At 70.0% G+C, this 15,829-nt stretch overlaps 1 protein-coding gene across 2 annotated transcripts in view; it reads left to right on the forward strand.

Moving 5' to 3' along the window:
* LOC138510630 (neuronal acetylcholine receptor subunit alpha-7-like) overlaps positions 1-15,829 on the forward strand; it is a 2,317,401-nt gene that overhangs the window by 1,397,461 nt on the left and 904,111 nt on the right. The gene's annotated exons all lie outside the window — the stretch shown is intronic.

Genomic DNA, 15,829 nt, shown 5'->3' on the forward strand with positions numbered 1-15,829 from the left:
AGGGGGGGCGGGAGTGGGAGAGACACACGGGGCATGAGCGGGGGTGAGGGAAGGGAGAGAGACACACGGGGCATGAGCGGGGCGTGGGCGGGAGAGGGAGAGACACACGGGGCATGAGCAGGGGGTGGGCGGGAGGGGGAGAGACACACAGGGCATGAGCAGGGGGTGGGCAGGAGGGGGAGAGACACACGGGGTGTGAGCGGGGTGGGGGGAGGGAGAGAGACACACGGGGCATGAGCGGGGTGGGGGGGAGGGAGAGAGACACACGGGGCATGAGCGGGGGGTGGGTGGGAGGGGGAGAGACACACGGGGCATGAGCGGGGAGTTGGGGGGTAGGGGAGAGAGACACAGGGCATGAGCAGGGGTTGGGGGAGGGTAGAAACACACGGGGCGTGAGCGGGGGGTGGGGGGAAAAGAGGGAGACACGGGGCATGAGTGTGGGTTGGCAGCGGGAGGGATAGACACACAGGGCATGATCGGCGGGAGGGATAGACACACGGGGCATGAGCAGGGGGTGGGTGGCGGGAGGGATAGACATGGGGAATGAGCGGGGGGTTGGCAGCGGGAGGGATAGAGACACAGGGCATGAGCGGGGGGTGTGCAGCGGGAGGGATAGACACATGGGGAATGAGAGTACGGTGGATGGCCGGAGGGATAGAGATACGGGGCATGAGCGGGGGAGGGATAGAGAGACGGGGCATGAGCGGGGGGTGGGCAACGGGAGGGATAGAGACATGGGGCATGAGCGGGGGGTGGGCGGCGGGAGGGATAGACACACGGGGCATGAGCGGGGGGTGGGCAGTGGGAGGGATAGACACACGGGGCATGAGCGGGGGGTGGGCGGGAGGAATAGACACACGGGGCATGAGCGGGGGGTGGGCGGCGGGAGGGATAGACACACAGGGGATGAGCGGGGGGTGGGTGGCGAGAGGGATAGACACCCGGGGCATGAGCGGGGGGTCGGGGGGGAGGGGAGAGACACCTGGGGCATGAGCGGGGGGTGGGCGGCGGGAGGGATAGAGTCACGGGGCATGAGCGGGAGGGAGAGAGACTCACGGGGCATGAGCGGGGGGTGGGCAGCAGGGAGAGAGACACACGGGGCATGAGCGGGGGTGGGAGGGAGGGGGAGAGACACACGGGGCATGAGCGGTGGTGGGCGGCAGGGGGAGAGACACACGGGGCATGAGCGGGGGGTGGGCAGCAGGGAGAGAGACACACGGGGCAGGAGCAGGGGTGGGAGGGAGGGGGAGAGACACACGGGGCATGAGCGGGGGGTGGGCGGGAGGGTGAGAGACACACGGGGCGTGACCATGGGGGGCGGGAGGGGGAGAGACACACGGGGCATGAGCAGGGGTGGGAGGGAGGGGGAGAGACACACGGGGCGTGAGCGGGGGTGGGCGGGAGGGAGAGAGACTCACGGGGCATGAGCGGGGGGTGGGCAGCAGGGAGAGAGACACACGGGGCAGGAGCAGGGGTGGGAGGGAGGGGGAGAGACACACGGGGCATGAGCGGGGGTGGGCGGGAGGGGGAGTGACACACGGGGCATGAGCGGGGGGTGGGTGGTAGGGTGAGAGACACACGGGGCGTGACCAGGGGGGGGCGGGAGTGGGAGAGACACACGGGGCATGAGCGGGGGTGAGGGGGAGGGAGAGAGACACACGGGGCATGAGCGGGGCGGGAGAGGGAGAGACACACGGGGCATGAGCAGGGGGTGGGCGGGAGGGGGAGAGACACACAGGGCATGAGCAGGGGGTGGGCAGGAGGGGGAGAGACACACGGGGTGTGAGCGGGGTGGGGGGAGGGAGAGAGACACACGGGGCATGAGCGGGGTGGGGGGGAGGGAGAGACACACACGGGGCATGAGGGGGGGTGGGCGGGAGGGGGAGAGACACACGGGGCATGAGCGGGGAGTTGGGGGGTAGGGGAGAGAGACACAGGGCATGAGCAGGGGTTGGGGGAGGGTAGAAACACACGGGGCGTGAGCGGGGGGTGGGGGGAAAGGAGGGAGACACGGGGCATGAGTGGGGGTTGGCAGCGGGAGGGATAGACACACAGGGCATGATCGGCGGGAGGGATAGACACACGGGGCATGAGCGGGGGTGGGTGGCGGGAGGGATAGACATGGGGAATGAGCGGGGGGTTGGCAGCGGGAGGGATAAAGACACAGGGCATGAGCGGGGGGTGGGCAGCGGGAGGGATAGACACATGGGGAATGAGAGGGGGTGGACGGCGGGAGGGATAGAGATACGGGGCATGAGCGGGGGGGTGGGCAACGGGAGGGATAGAGACACGGGGCATGAGCGGGGGGAGGGATAGAGACACGGGGCATGAGCGGGGGGAGGGATAGAGACACGGGGCATGAGCGGGGGGTGGGCGGCGGGAGGGATAGACACACGGGGTATGAGCGGGGGGTGGGCAGTGGGGGGGATAGACACACGGGGCATGAGCGGGGGGTGGGCGGGAGGAATAGACACACGGGGCATGAGCGGGGGGTGGGCGGCGGGAGGGATAGACACACAGGGGATGAGCGGAGGGTGGGTGGCGAGAGGGATAGACACCCGGGGCATGAGCGGGGGGTCGGGGGGGAGGGGAGAGACACCTGGGGCATGAGCGGGGGGTGGGCGGCGGGAGGGATAGAGTCACGGGGCATGAGCGGGAGGGAGAGAGACTCACGGGGCATGAGCGGGGGGTGGGCAGCAGGGAGAGAGACACACGGGGCATGAGCAGGGGTGGGAGGGAGGGGGAGAGACACACGGGGCATGAGCGGGGGTGGGCGGGAGGGGGAGAGACACACGGGGCATGAGCAGGGGGTGGGCGGGAGGGTGAGAGACACATGGGGCATGACCAGGGGGGGCCGGAGGGGGAGAGACACACGGGGCATGAGCGGGGGTGAGGGGGAGGGAGAGAGACACACGGGGCATGAGCGGGGCGTGGGCGGGAGAGGGAGAGACACACGGGGCATGAGCAGGGGGTGGGCGGGAGGGGGAGAGACACACAGGGCATGAGCAGGGGGAGGGTGGGAGGGGGAGAGACACACGGGGTGTGAGCGGGGTGGGGGGGAGGGAGAGAGACACACGGGGCATGAGCGGGGGGTGGGCGGGAGGGGGAGAGACACACGGGGCATGAGCGGGGAGTTGGGGGGTAGGGGAGGAGACACAGGGCATGAGCAGGGGTGGGGGGAGGGAAGAGACACACGGGGCATGAGCGGGGGGTGGGGGGAAAGGAGGGAGACACGGGGCATGAGTGGGGGTTGGCAGCGGGAGGGATAGACACACAGGGCATGATCGGCGGGAGGGATAGACACAAGGGGCATGAGCGGGGGGTGGGTGGCGGGAGGGATAGACACGGGGCATGAGCGGGGGGTGGGCGGCGGGAGGGATAGAGACACAGGGCATGAGCGGGGGGTGGGCTGGAGGGGGAGAGACACACGGGGCATGAGCGGGGGGTGGGGGGTAGGGGAGAGAGACACAGGGCATTAGCGGGGGTGGGGGAGGGTAGAGACACACGGGGCATGAGCGGGGGGTGGGGGGAAAGGAGGGAGACACGGGGCATGAGTGGGGGTTGGCAGCGGGAGGGATAGACACACAGGGCATGATCGGCGGGTGGGATAGACACACGGGGCATGAGCGGGGGGTGGGTGGCGGGAGGGATAGACACGGGGCATGAGCGGGGGGTGGGTGGCGGGAGGGATAGAGACACGGGGCATGAGCAGGGGTGGGAGGGACGGGGAGAGACACACAGGCATGAGCGGGGGTGGGCAGCAGGGGGAGAGACACACGGGGCATGAGCGGGGGTGGGAGCGAGGGGGAGAGACACACGGGGCATGAGCGGGGGTAGGGGGGAGGGGAGAGACACATGGGACATTAGCAGGGGGTGGGCAGCGGGAGGGATAGAGACACAGGCCATGAGCGGGGGGTGGGCGGCGGGAGGGATAGAGACACGGGGCATGAGCAGGGGTGAGAGGGAGGGGGAGAGACACACGGGGCATGAGCGGGGTGGGCGGGAGGGGGAGAGACACACGGGGCATGAGCGGGGGGTGGGCGGGAGGGTGAGAGACACACGGGGCATGACAGGGGGGTGGGCGGGAGGGGGAGAGACACACGGGGCATGAGCGGGGGTGGGGGGGAGGGAGAGAGGCTCACAGGGCATGAGCGGGGCAAGGGCGGGAGAGGGAGAGACACACGGGGCATGAGCAGGGGGTGGGCGGGAGGGGGAGAGACACAAAGGGCATGAGCAGGGGGTGGGCCGGTGGTGGAGAGACACACGGGGCGTGAGCGGGGTGGGGCGAGGGAGAGAGACACACGGTGCGTGAGCCTGGTGGGTGGGAGGGTTGAGAGACACACGGGGCATGAGCGGGGGGTGGGCAGGAGGCGGAGAGACACACGGGGCATGCGAGGGGGATGGGGGTAGGGGAGACACAGGGCATGAGCGGTGGTGGGGGGAGGGTAGAGACACACGGGGCATGAGCGGGGGTGGGGGGAAAGGAGGGAGACAAGGGGCATGAGTGAGGGGTCGGGGGTGGGGGGGAGGGGAGAAACACACGGGGTATGAGCGGGGGTGGGGGGGAGGGGAGAGACACACGGGACGTTAGCGGGGTGTGGGCGGCGGGAGGGATAGAGACACAGGCCATGAGCGGGGGGTGGGCGGCGGGAGGGATAGACACACGGGGCATGAGCGGGGGTGGACGGCGGGAGGGATAGACACACGGGGCATGAGCGGGGGAGGGATAGAGACATGGGGCATGAGCGGGGCGTGGGCAACGGGAGGGATAGAGACACGGGGCATGAGCGGGGGAGGGATAGAGACACGGGCATGAGCGGGGGGAGGGATAGAGACACGGGGCATGAGCGCGGGGAGGGATAGAGACACGGGGCATGAGCGGGGGGAGGGATAGAGACACAGGGCATGGGCGTGGGGTGGGCGCCGGGAGGGATAGACACACAGGGCATAAGCGGGGGGTGGGCGGCGGGAGGGATAGACACACGGGACATGAGCCGTGGGTGGGCGGGAGGAATAGACACACGGGGCATAAGCGGGGGTGGGCGGCGGGAGCGATAGACACACAGGGCATGAGCGGGTGGTGGACGGCGTGATGGATAGAGATACGGGGGCATGGGTGGTGGAGGGATAGAGAGACGGGGCATGAGCGGGGGGGTGGGCAACGGGAGGGATAGAGACACAGGGCATAAGCGGGGGGAGGGATAGAGACACGGGGCATGAGCGGGGGAGGGGTAGACACACGGGGCATGAGCGGGGGGTGGGCGGGAGGAATAGACACACGGGGCATGAGCGGGGGGTGGGCGGCGGGAGGGATAGACACACGGGGGATGAGCGGGGGGTGGGTGGCGAGAGGGATAGACACACGGGGCATGAGCGGGGGGGAGGGGGGTGGGGGGTCGGGGAGAGACACATGGGGCATGAGCGGGGGTGGGCGGCGGGAGGGATAGAGACACGGGCCATGAGCGGGGGGTGGGCGGCAGGAGGGATAGAGACACGGGCATGAGCAAAGGGTGGGCGGCGGGAGGGATAGAGACACGCTGCATGAGCGGGGGGTGGGCAGCATGAGGGATAGACACACGGGGCATGAGCAGGGGTAGGGGAGAGGGGAGAGACACACAGGGCATGAGCGGGGGGTGGGTGGGAGGGGAAGAGACACACGGGGCATGAGCGGGGGGTGGGCGGGAGGGGGAGAGACACACGGGGCATGAGTGGGGGGGGTGGGGGGGAGGGTAGAGACACACGGGGCATGAGCGGGGGTGGGGGGAAGGGAGAGACACACGGGGCATAAGCGGGGTTTGGGCGGCGGGAGGGATAGAGTCACGGGGCATGAGCGGGAGGGAGAGAGACTCACGGGGCATGAGCGTGGGGTGGGCAGCAGGGAGAGAGACACACGGGGCAGGAGCAGGGGTTCGAGGGAGGGGGAGAGACACGCGGGGCGTGAGCGGGGGTGGGCGGCAGGGGGAGAGACACACGGGGCATGAGCGGGGGGTGGGCAGCAGGGAGAGAGACACACGGGGCAGGAGCAGGGGTGGGAGGGAGGGGGAGAGAAACACGGGGCGTGAGCGGGGGTGGGCGGGAGGGGGAGAGACACACGGGGCATGAGCGGGGGGTGGGCGGGAGGGTGAGAGACACACGGGGCGTGACCAGGGGGGGGCGGGAGGGGGAGAGACACACGGGGCATGAGCAGGGGTGGGAGGGAGGGGGAGAGACACACGGGGCGTGAGCGGGGGTGGGCGGGAGGGAGAGAGACTCACGGGGCATGAGCGGGGGGTGGGCAGCAGGGAGAGAGACACACGGGGCAGGAGCAGGGGTGGGAGGGAGGGGGAGAGACACACGGGGCATGAGCGGGGGCGGGCGGGAGGGGGAGTGACACACGGGGCATGAGCGGGGGGTGGGTGGGAGGGTGAGAGACACACGGGGCGTGACCAGGGGGGGCGGGAGTGGGAGAGACACACGGGGCATGAGCGGGGGTGAGGGAAGGGAGAGAGACACACGGGGCATGAGCGCGGCGTGGGCGGGAGAGGGAGAGACACACGGGGCATGAGCAGGGGGTGGGCGGGAGGGGGAGAGACACACAGGGCATGAGCAGGGGGTGGGCAGGAGGGGGAGAGACACACGGGGTGTGAGCGGGGTGGGGGGAGGGAGAGAGACACACGGGGCATGAGCGGGGTGGGGGGCAGGGAGAGAGACACACGGGGCAGGAGCAGGGGTGGGAGGGAGGGGGAGAGACACACGGGGCATGAGCGGGGGGTGGGCGGGAGGGTGAGAGACACATGGGGCGTGACCATGGGGGGCTGGAGGGGGAGAGACACACGGGGCATGAGCAGGGGTGGGAGGGAGGGGGAGAGACACACGGGGCGTGAGCGGGGGTGGGCGGGAGGGAGAGAGACTCACGGGGCATGAGCGGGGGGTGGGCAGCAGGGAGAGAGACACACGGGGCAGGAGCAGGGGTGGGAGGGAGGGGGAGAGACACACGGGGCATGAGCGGGGGTGGGCGGGAGGGGGAGTGACACACGGGGCATGAGCGGGGGGTGGGTGGGAGGGTGAGAGACACACGGGGTGTGACCAGGGGGGGGCGGGAGTGGGAGAGACACACGGGGCATGAGCGGGGGTGAGGGGGAGGGAGAGAGACACACGGGGCAGGAGCGGGGCGTGGGCGGGAGAGGGAGAGACACACGGGGCATGAGCAGGGGGTGGGCGGGAGGGGGAGAGACACACAGGGCATGAGCAGGGGGTGGGCAGGAGGGGGAGAGACACACGGGGTGTGAGCGGGGTGGGGGGAGGGAGAGAGACACACGGGGCATGAGCGGGGTGGGGGGGAGGGAGAGAGACACACGGGGCATGAGCGGGGGGTGGGCGGGAGGGGGAGAGACACACGGGGCTTGAGCGGGGAGTTGGGGGGTAGGGGAGAGAGACACAGGGCATGAGCAGGGGTTGGGGGAGGGTAGAAACACACGGGGCGTGAGCGGGGGGTGGGGGGAAAGGAGGGAGACACGGGGCATGAGTGGGGGTTGGCAGCGGGAGGGATAGACACACAGGGCATGATCGGCGGGAGGGATAGACACACGGGGCATGAGCGGGGGGTGGGTGGCGGGAGGGATAGACATGGGGAATGAGCGGGGGGTTGGCAGCGGGAGGGATAGAGACACAGGGCATGAGCGGGGGGTGGGCAGCGGGAGGGATAGACACATGGGGAATGAGAGGGGGGTGGACGGCGGGAGGGATAGAGATACGGGGCATGAGCGGGGGGGTGGGCAACGGGAGGGATAGAGACACGGGGCATGAGCGGGGGGAGGGATAGAGACACGGGGCATGAGCGGGGGGAGGGATAGAGACACAGGGCATGAGCGGGGGGTGGGCGGCGGGAGGGATAGACACACGGGGCATGAGCGGGGGGTGGGCAGTGGGGGGGATAGACACACGGGGCATGAGCGGGGGGTGGGCGGGAGGAATAGACACACGGGGCATGAGTGGGGGGTGGGCGGCGGGAGGGATAGACACACAGGGGATGAGCGGGGGGTGGGTGGCGAGAGGGATAGACACCCGGGGCATGAGCGGGGGGTCGGGGGGGAGGGGAGAGACACCTGGGGCATGAGCGGGGGGTGGGCGGCGGGAGGGATAGAGTCACGGGGCATGAGCGGGAGGGAGAGAGACTCACGGGGCATGAGCGGGGGGTGGGCAGCAGGGAGAGAGACACACGGGGCATGAGCGGGGGTGGGAGGGAGGGGGAGAGACACACGGGGCATGAGCGGGGGTGGGCGGGAGGGGGAGTGACACACGGGGCATGAGCGGGGGGTGGGTGGGAGGGTGAGAGACACACGGGGCGTGACCAGGGGGGGCGGGAGTGGGAGAGACACACGGGGCATGAGCGGGGGTGAGGGGGATGGAGAGAGACACACGGGGCATGAGCGGGGCGTGGGCGGGAGAGGGAGAGACACACGGGGCATGAGCAGGGGGTGGGCGGGAGGGGGAGAGACACACAGGGCATGAGCAGGGGGTGGGCAGGAGGGGGAGAGACACACGGGGTGTGAGCGGGGTGGGGGGAGGGAGAGAGACACACGGGGCATGAGCGGGGTGGGGGGGAGGGAGAGACACACACGGGGCATGAGGGGGGGTGGGCGGGAGGGGGAGAGACACACGGGGCATGAGCGGGGAGTTGGGGGGTAGGGGAGAGAGACACAGGGCATGAGCAGGGGTTGGGGGAGGGTAGAAACACACGGGGCGTGAGCGGGGGGTGGGGGGAAAGGAGGGAGACACGGGGCATGAGTGGGGGTTGGCAGCGGGAGGGATAGACACACAGGGCATGATCGGCGGGATGGATAGACACACGGGGCATGAGCGGGGGTGGGTGGCGGGAGGGATAGACATGGGGAATGAGCGGGGGGTTGGCAGCGGGAGGGATAAAGACACAGGGCATGAGCGGGGGGTGGGCAGCGGGAGGGATAGACACATGGGGAATGAGAGGGGGGTGGACGGCGGGAGGGATAGAGATACGGGGCATGAGCGGGGGGGTGGGCAACGGGAGGGATAGAGACACGGGGCATGAGCGGGGGGAGGGATAGAGACACGGGGCATGAGCGGGGGGAGGGATAGAGACACGGGGCATGAGCGGGGGGTGGGCGGCGGGAGGGATAGACACACGGGGTATGAGGGGGGGTGGGCAGTGGGGGGGATAGACACACGGGGCATAAGCGGGGGGTGGGCGGGAGGAATAGACACACGGGGCATGAGCGGGGGGTGGGCGGCGGGAGGGATAGACACACAGGGGATGAGCGGGGGGTGGGTGGCGAGAGGGATAGACACCCGGGGCATGAGCGGGGGGTCGGGGGGGAGGGGAGAGACACCTGGGGCATGAGCGGGGGGTGGGCGGCGGGAGGGATAGAGTCACGGGGCATGAGCGGGAGGGAGAGAGACTCACGGGGCATGAGCGGGGGGTGGGCAGCAGGGAGAGAGACACACGGGGCATGAGCGGGGGTGGGAGGGAGGGGGAGAGACACACGGGGCATGAGCGGGGGTGGGCGGGAGGGGGAGAGACACACGGGGCATGAGCAGGGGGTGGGATGGAGGGTGAGAGACACATGGGGCATGACCAGGGGGGGCCGGAGGGGGAGAGACACACAGGGCATGAGCGGGGGTGAGGGGGAGGGAGAGAGACACACGGGGCATGAGCGGGGCGTGGGCGGGAGAGGGAGAGACACACGGGGCATGAGCAGGGGGTGGGCGGGAGGGGGAGAGACACACAGGCCATGAGCAGGGGGTGGGTGGGAGGGGGAGAGACACACGGGGTGTGAGCGGGGTGGGGGGAGGGAGAGAGACACACGGGGCATGAGCGGGGGGTGGGCGGGAGGGGGAGAGACACACGGGGCATGAGCGGGGAGTTGGGGGGTAGGGGAGGAGACACAGGGCATGAGCAGGGGTGGGGGGAGGGAAGAGACACACGGGGCATGAGCGGGGGGTGGGGGGAAAGGAGGGAGACACGGGGCATGAGTGGGGGTTGGCAGCGGGAGGGATAGACACACAGGGCATGATCGGCGGGAGGGATAGACACAAGGGGCATGAGCGGGGGGTGGGTGGCGGGAGGGATAGACACGGGGCATGAGCGGGGGGTGGGCGGCGGGAGGGATAGAGACACAGGGCATGAGCGGGGGGTGGGCTGGAGGGGGAGAGACACACGGGGCATGAGCGGGGGTGGGGGGTAGGGGAGAGAGACACAGGGCATGAGCAGGGGTTGGGGGAGGGTAGAAACACACGGGGCGTGAGCGGGGGGTGGGGGGAAAGGAGGGAGACACGGGGCATGAGTGGGGGTTGGCAGCGGGAGGGATAGACACACAGGGCATGATCGGCGGGATGGATAGACACACGGGGCATGAGCGGGGGTGGGTGGCGGGAGGGATAGACATGGGGAATGAGCGGGGGGTTGGCAGCGGGAGGGATAAAGACACAGGGCATGAGCGGGGGGTGGGCAGCGGGAGGGATAGACACATGGGGAATGAGAGGGGGGTGGACGGCGGGAGGGATAGAGATACGGGGCATGAGCGGGGGGGTGGGCAACGGGAGGGATAGAGACACGGGGCATGAGCGGGGGGAGGGATAGAGACACGGGGCATGAGCGGGGGGAGGGATAGAGACACGGGGCATGAGCGGGGGGTGGGCGGCGGGAGGGATAGACACACGGGGTATGAGGGGGGTGGGCAGTGGGGGGGATAGACACACGGGGCATGAGCGGGGGGTGGGCGGGAGGAATAGACACACGGGGCATGAGCGGGGGGTGGGCGGCGGGAGGGATAGACACACAGGGGATGAGCGGGGGGTGGGTGGCGAGAGGGATAGACACCCGGGGCATGAGCGGGGGGTCGGGGGGGAGGGGAGAGACACCTGGGGCATGAGCGGGGGGTGGGCGGCGGGAGGGATAGAGTCACGGGGCATGAGCGGGAGGGAGAGAGACTCACGGGGCATGAGCGGGGGGTGGGCAGCAGGGAGAGAGACACACGGGGCATGAGCGGGGGTGGGAGGGAGGGGGAGAGACACACGGGGCATGAGCGGGGGTGGGCGGGAGGGGGAGAGACACACGGGGCATGAGCAGGGGGTGGGATGGAGGGTGAGAGACACATGGGGCATGACCAGGGGGGGCCGGAGGGGGAGAGACACACAGGGCATGAGCGGGGGTGAGGGGGAGGGAGAGAGACACACGGGGCATGAGCGGGGCGTGGGCGGGAGAGGGAGAGACACACGGGGCATGAGCAGGGGGTGGGCGGGAGGGGGAGAGACACACAGGCCATGAGCAGGGGGTGGGTGGGAGGGGGAGAGACACACGGGGTGTGAGCGGGGTGGGGGGGAGGGAGAGAGACACACGGGGCATGAGCGGGGGGTGGGCGGGAGGGGGAGAGACACACGGGGCATGAGCGGGGAGTTGGGGGGTAGGGGAGGAGACACAGGGCATGAGCAGGGGTGGGGGAGGGAAGAGACACACGGGGCATGAGCGGGGGGTGGGGGGAAAGGAGGGAGACACGGGGCATGAGTGGGGGTTGGCAGCGGGAGGGATAGACACACAGGGCATGATCGGCGGGAGGGATAGACACAAGGGGCATGAGCGGGGGGTGGGTGGCGGGAGGGATAGACACGGGGCATGAGCGGGGGGTGGGCGGCGGGAGGGATAGAGACACAGGGCATGAGCGGGGGGTGGGCTGGAGGGGGAGAGACACACGGGGCATGAGTGGGGGTGGGGGGTAGGGGAGAGAGACACAGGGCATTAGCGGGGGTGGGGGAGGGTAGAGACACACGGGGCATGAGCGGGGGATGGGGGGAAAGGAGGGAGACACGGGGCATGAGTGGGGGTTGGCAGCGGGAGGGATAGACACACAGGGCATGATCGGCGGGTGGGATAGACACACGGGGCATGAGCGGGGGGTGGGTGGCGGGAGGGATAGACACGGGGCATGAGCGGGGGGTGGGTGGCGGGAGGGATAGAGACACGGGGCATGAGCAGGGGTGGGAGGGAGGGGGAGAGACACACAGGCATGAGCGGGGGTGGGCAGCAGGGGGAGAGACACACGGGGCATGAGCGGGGGTGGGAGCGAGGGGGAGAGACACACGGGGCATGAGCGGGGGTAGGGGGGAGGGGAGAGACACATGGGACATTAGCAGGGGGTGGGCAGCGGGAGGGATAGAGACACAGGTCATGAGCGGGGGGTGGGCGGCGGGAGGGATAGAGACACGGGGCATGAGCAGGGGTGGGAGGGAGGGGGAGAGACACACGGGGCATGAGCGGGGTGGGCGGGAGGGGGAGAGACACACGGGGCATGAGCGGGGGGTGGGCGGGAGGGTGAGAGACACACGGGGCATGACAGGGGGGTGGGCGGGAGGGGGAGAGACACACGGGGCATGAGCGGGGGTGGGGGGGAGGGAGAGAGGCTCACAGGGCATGAGCGGGGCAAGGGCGGGAGAGGGAGAGACACACGGGGCATGAGCAGGGGGTGGGCGGGAGGGGGAGAGACACAAAGGGCATGAGCAGGGGGTGGGCCGGTGGTGGAGAGACACATGGGGCGTGAGCGGGGTGGGGCGAGGGAGAGAGACACACGGTGCGTGAGCCTGGTGGGTGGGAGGGTTGAGAGACACACGGGGCATGAGCGGGGGTGGGCAGGAGGCGGAGAGACACACGGGGCATGCGAGGGGGATGGGGGTAGGGGAGACACAGGGCATGAGCGGTGGTGGGGGGCGGGTAGAGACACACGGGGCATGAGCGGGGGGTGGGGGGAAAGGAGGGAGACAAGGGGCATGAGTGAGGGGTCGGGGGTGGGGGGGAGGGGAGAAACACACGGGGTATGAGCGGGGGTGGGGGGGAGGGGAGAGACACACGGGACGTTAGCGGGGTGTGGGCGGCGGGAGGGATAGAGACACAGGCCATGAGCGGGGGGTGGGCGGCGGGAGGGATAGACACACGGGGCATGAGCGGGGGTGGACGGCGGGAGGGATAGACACACGGGGCATGAGCGGGGGAGGGATAGAGACATGGGGCATGAGCGGGGCGTGGGCAACGGGAGGGATAGAGACACGGGGCATGAGCGGGGGAGGGATAGAGACACGGGCATGAGCGGGGGGAGGGATAGAGACACGGGGCATGAGCGCGGGGAGGGATAGAGACACGGGGCATGAGCGGGGGGAGGGATAGAGACACAGGGCATGGGCGTGGGGTGGGCGCCGGGAGGGATAGACACACAGGGCATAAGCGGGGGGTGGGCGGCGGGAGGGATAGACACACGGGACATGAGCGGTGGGTGGGCGGGAGGAATAGACACACGGGGCATAAGCGGGGGTGGGCGGCGGGAGCGATAGACACACAGGGCATGAGCGGGTAGTGGACGGCGTGATGGATAGAGATACGGGGGCATGGGTGGTGGAGGGATAGAGAGACGGGGCATGAGCGGGGGGGTGGGCAACGGGAGGGATAGAGACACAGGGCATAAGCGGGGGGAGGGATAGAGACACGGGGCATGAGCGGGGGAGGGGTAGACACACGGGGCATGAGCGGGGGGTGGGCGGGAGGAATAGACACACGGGGCATGAGCGGGGGGTGGGCGGCGGGAGGGATAGACACACGGGGGATGAGCGGGGGGTGGGTGGCGAGAGGGATAGACCACGGGGCATCAGGCGGGGGGAGGGGGGTTGGGGGGGAGGGGAGAGACACATGGGGCATGAGCGGGGGAGTGGGCGGCGGGAGGGATAGAGACACGGGCCATGAGCGGGGGGGTGGGCGGCAGGGAGGGATAGAGACAGGGCATGAGCAAAGGGTGGGCGGCGGGAGGGATAGAGACACGCTGCATGAGCGGGGGGTGGGCAGCATGAGGGATAGACACACGGGGCATGAGCAGGGGTAGGGGAGAGGGAGAGACACACAGGGCATGAGCGGGGGGTGGGTGGGAGGGGAAGAGACACACGGGGCATGAGCGGGGGGTGGGCGGGAGGGGGGAGAGACACACGGGGCATGAGTGGGGGGGGTGGGGGGGAGGGTAGAGACACACGGGGCATGAGCGGGGGTGGGGGGAAGGGAGAGACACACGGGGCATAAGCGGGGTTTGGGCGGCGGGAGGGATAGAGTCACGGGCATGAGCGGGAGGGAGAGAGACTCACGGGGCATGAGCGTGGGGTGGGCAGCAGGGAGGAGACACACGGGGCAGGAGCAGGGGTGGGAGGGAGGGGGAGAGACACACGGGGCGTGAGCGGGGGTGGGCGGCAGGGGGAGAGACACACGGGGCATGAGCGGGGGGTGGGCAGCAGGGAGAGAGACACACGGGGCAGGAGCAGGGGTGGGAGGGAGGGGGAGAGACACACGGGGCGTGAGCGGGGGTGGGCGGGAGGGGGAGAGACACACGGGGCATGAGCGGGGGGTGGGCGGGAGGGTGAGAGACACACGGGGCGTGACCAGGGGGGGGGCGGGAGGGGGAGAGACACACGGGGCGTGAGCAGGGGTGGGAGGGAGGGGGAGAGACACACGGGGCGTGAGCGGGGGTGGGCGGGAGGGAGAGAGACTCACGGGGCATGAGCGGGGGGTGGGCAGCAGGGAGAGAGACACACGGGGCAGGAGCAGGGGTGGGAGGGAGGGGGAGAGACACACGGGGCATGAGCGGGGGTGGGCGGGAGGGGGAGTGACACACGGGGCATGAGCGGGGGGTGGGTGGGAGGGGTGAGAGACACACGGGGCATGAGCAGGGGGTGGGCGGGAGGGGAGAGACACACAGGGCATGAGCAGGGGGTGGGCAGGAGGGGGAGAGACACACGGGGTGTGAGCGGGGTGGGAGAGGGAGAGAGACACACGGGGCATGAGCGGGGTGGGGGGGAGGGAGAGAGACACACGGGGCATGAGCGGGGGGTGGGCGGGAGGGGGAGAGACACACGGGGCATGAGCGGGGAGTTGGGGGGTAGGGGAGAGAGACACAGGGCATGAGCAGGGGTTGGGGAGGGTAGAAACACACGGGGCGTGAGCGGGGGGTGGGGGGAAAGGAGGGAGACACGGGGCATGAGTGGGGGTTGGCAGCGGGAGGGATAGACACACAGGGCATGATCGGCGGGAGGGATAGACACACGAGGCATGAGCGGGGGGTGGGTGGCGGGAGGGATAGACATGGGGAATGAGCGGGGGGTTGGCAGCGGGAGGGATAGAGACACAGGGCATGAGCGGGGGGTGGGCAGCGGGAGGGATAGACACATGGGGAATGAGAGGGGGGTGGACGGCGGGAGGGATAGCGATACGGGGCATGAGCGGGGGGTGGGCAACGGGAGGGATAGAGACACGGGGCATGAGCGGGGGGAGGGATAGAGACACGGGGCATGAGCGGGGGGAGGGATAGAGACACGGGGCATGAGCGGGGGGTGGGCGGCGGGAGGGATAGACACACGGGGCATGAGCGGGGGGTGGGCAGTGGGGGGGATAGACACACGGTGCATGAGCGGGGGGTGGGCGGGAGGAATAGACACACGGGGCATGAGTGGGGGGTGGGCGGCGGGAGGGATAGACACACAGGGGATGAGCGGGGGGTGGGTGGCGAGAGGGATAGACACCCGGGGCATGAGCGGGGGGTCGGGGGGGAGGGGAGAGACACCCTGGGGCATGAGCGGGGGGTGGGCGGCGGGAGGGATAGAGTCACGGGGCATGAGCGGGAGGGAGAGAGACTCACGGGGCATGAGCGGGGGGTTGGCAGCAGGGAGAGAGACACACGGGGCATGAGCGGGGGTGGGGAGGGGAGGGAGAGGACACACGGGCATGAGCGGGGGTGGGCGGGAGGGGAGAGACACACGGGGCATGAGCAGGGGGTGGGCGGGAGGGTGAGAGACA

The sequence above is a fragment of the Ambystoma mexicanum genome, chromosome 6p (genome assembly GCF_040938575.1).
Source record: "Ambystoma mexicanum isolate Mex_15411 chromosome 6p, UKY_AmexF1_1, whole genome shotgun sequence".
Taxonomy (NCBI): domain Eukaryota; kingdom Metazoa; phylum Chordata; class Amphibia; order Caudata; family Ambystomatidae; genus Ambystoma; species Ambystoma mexicanum.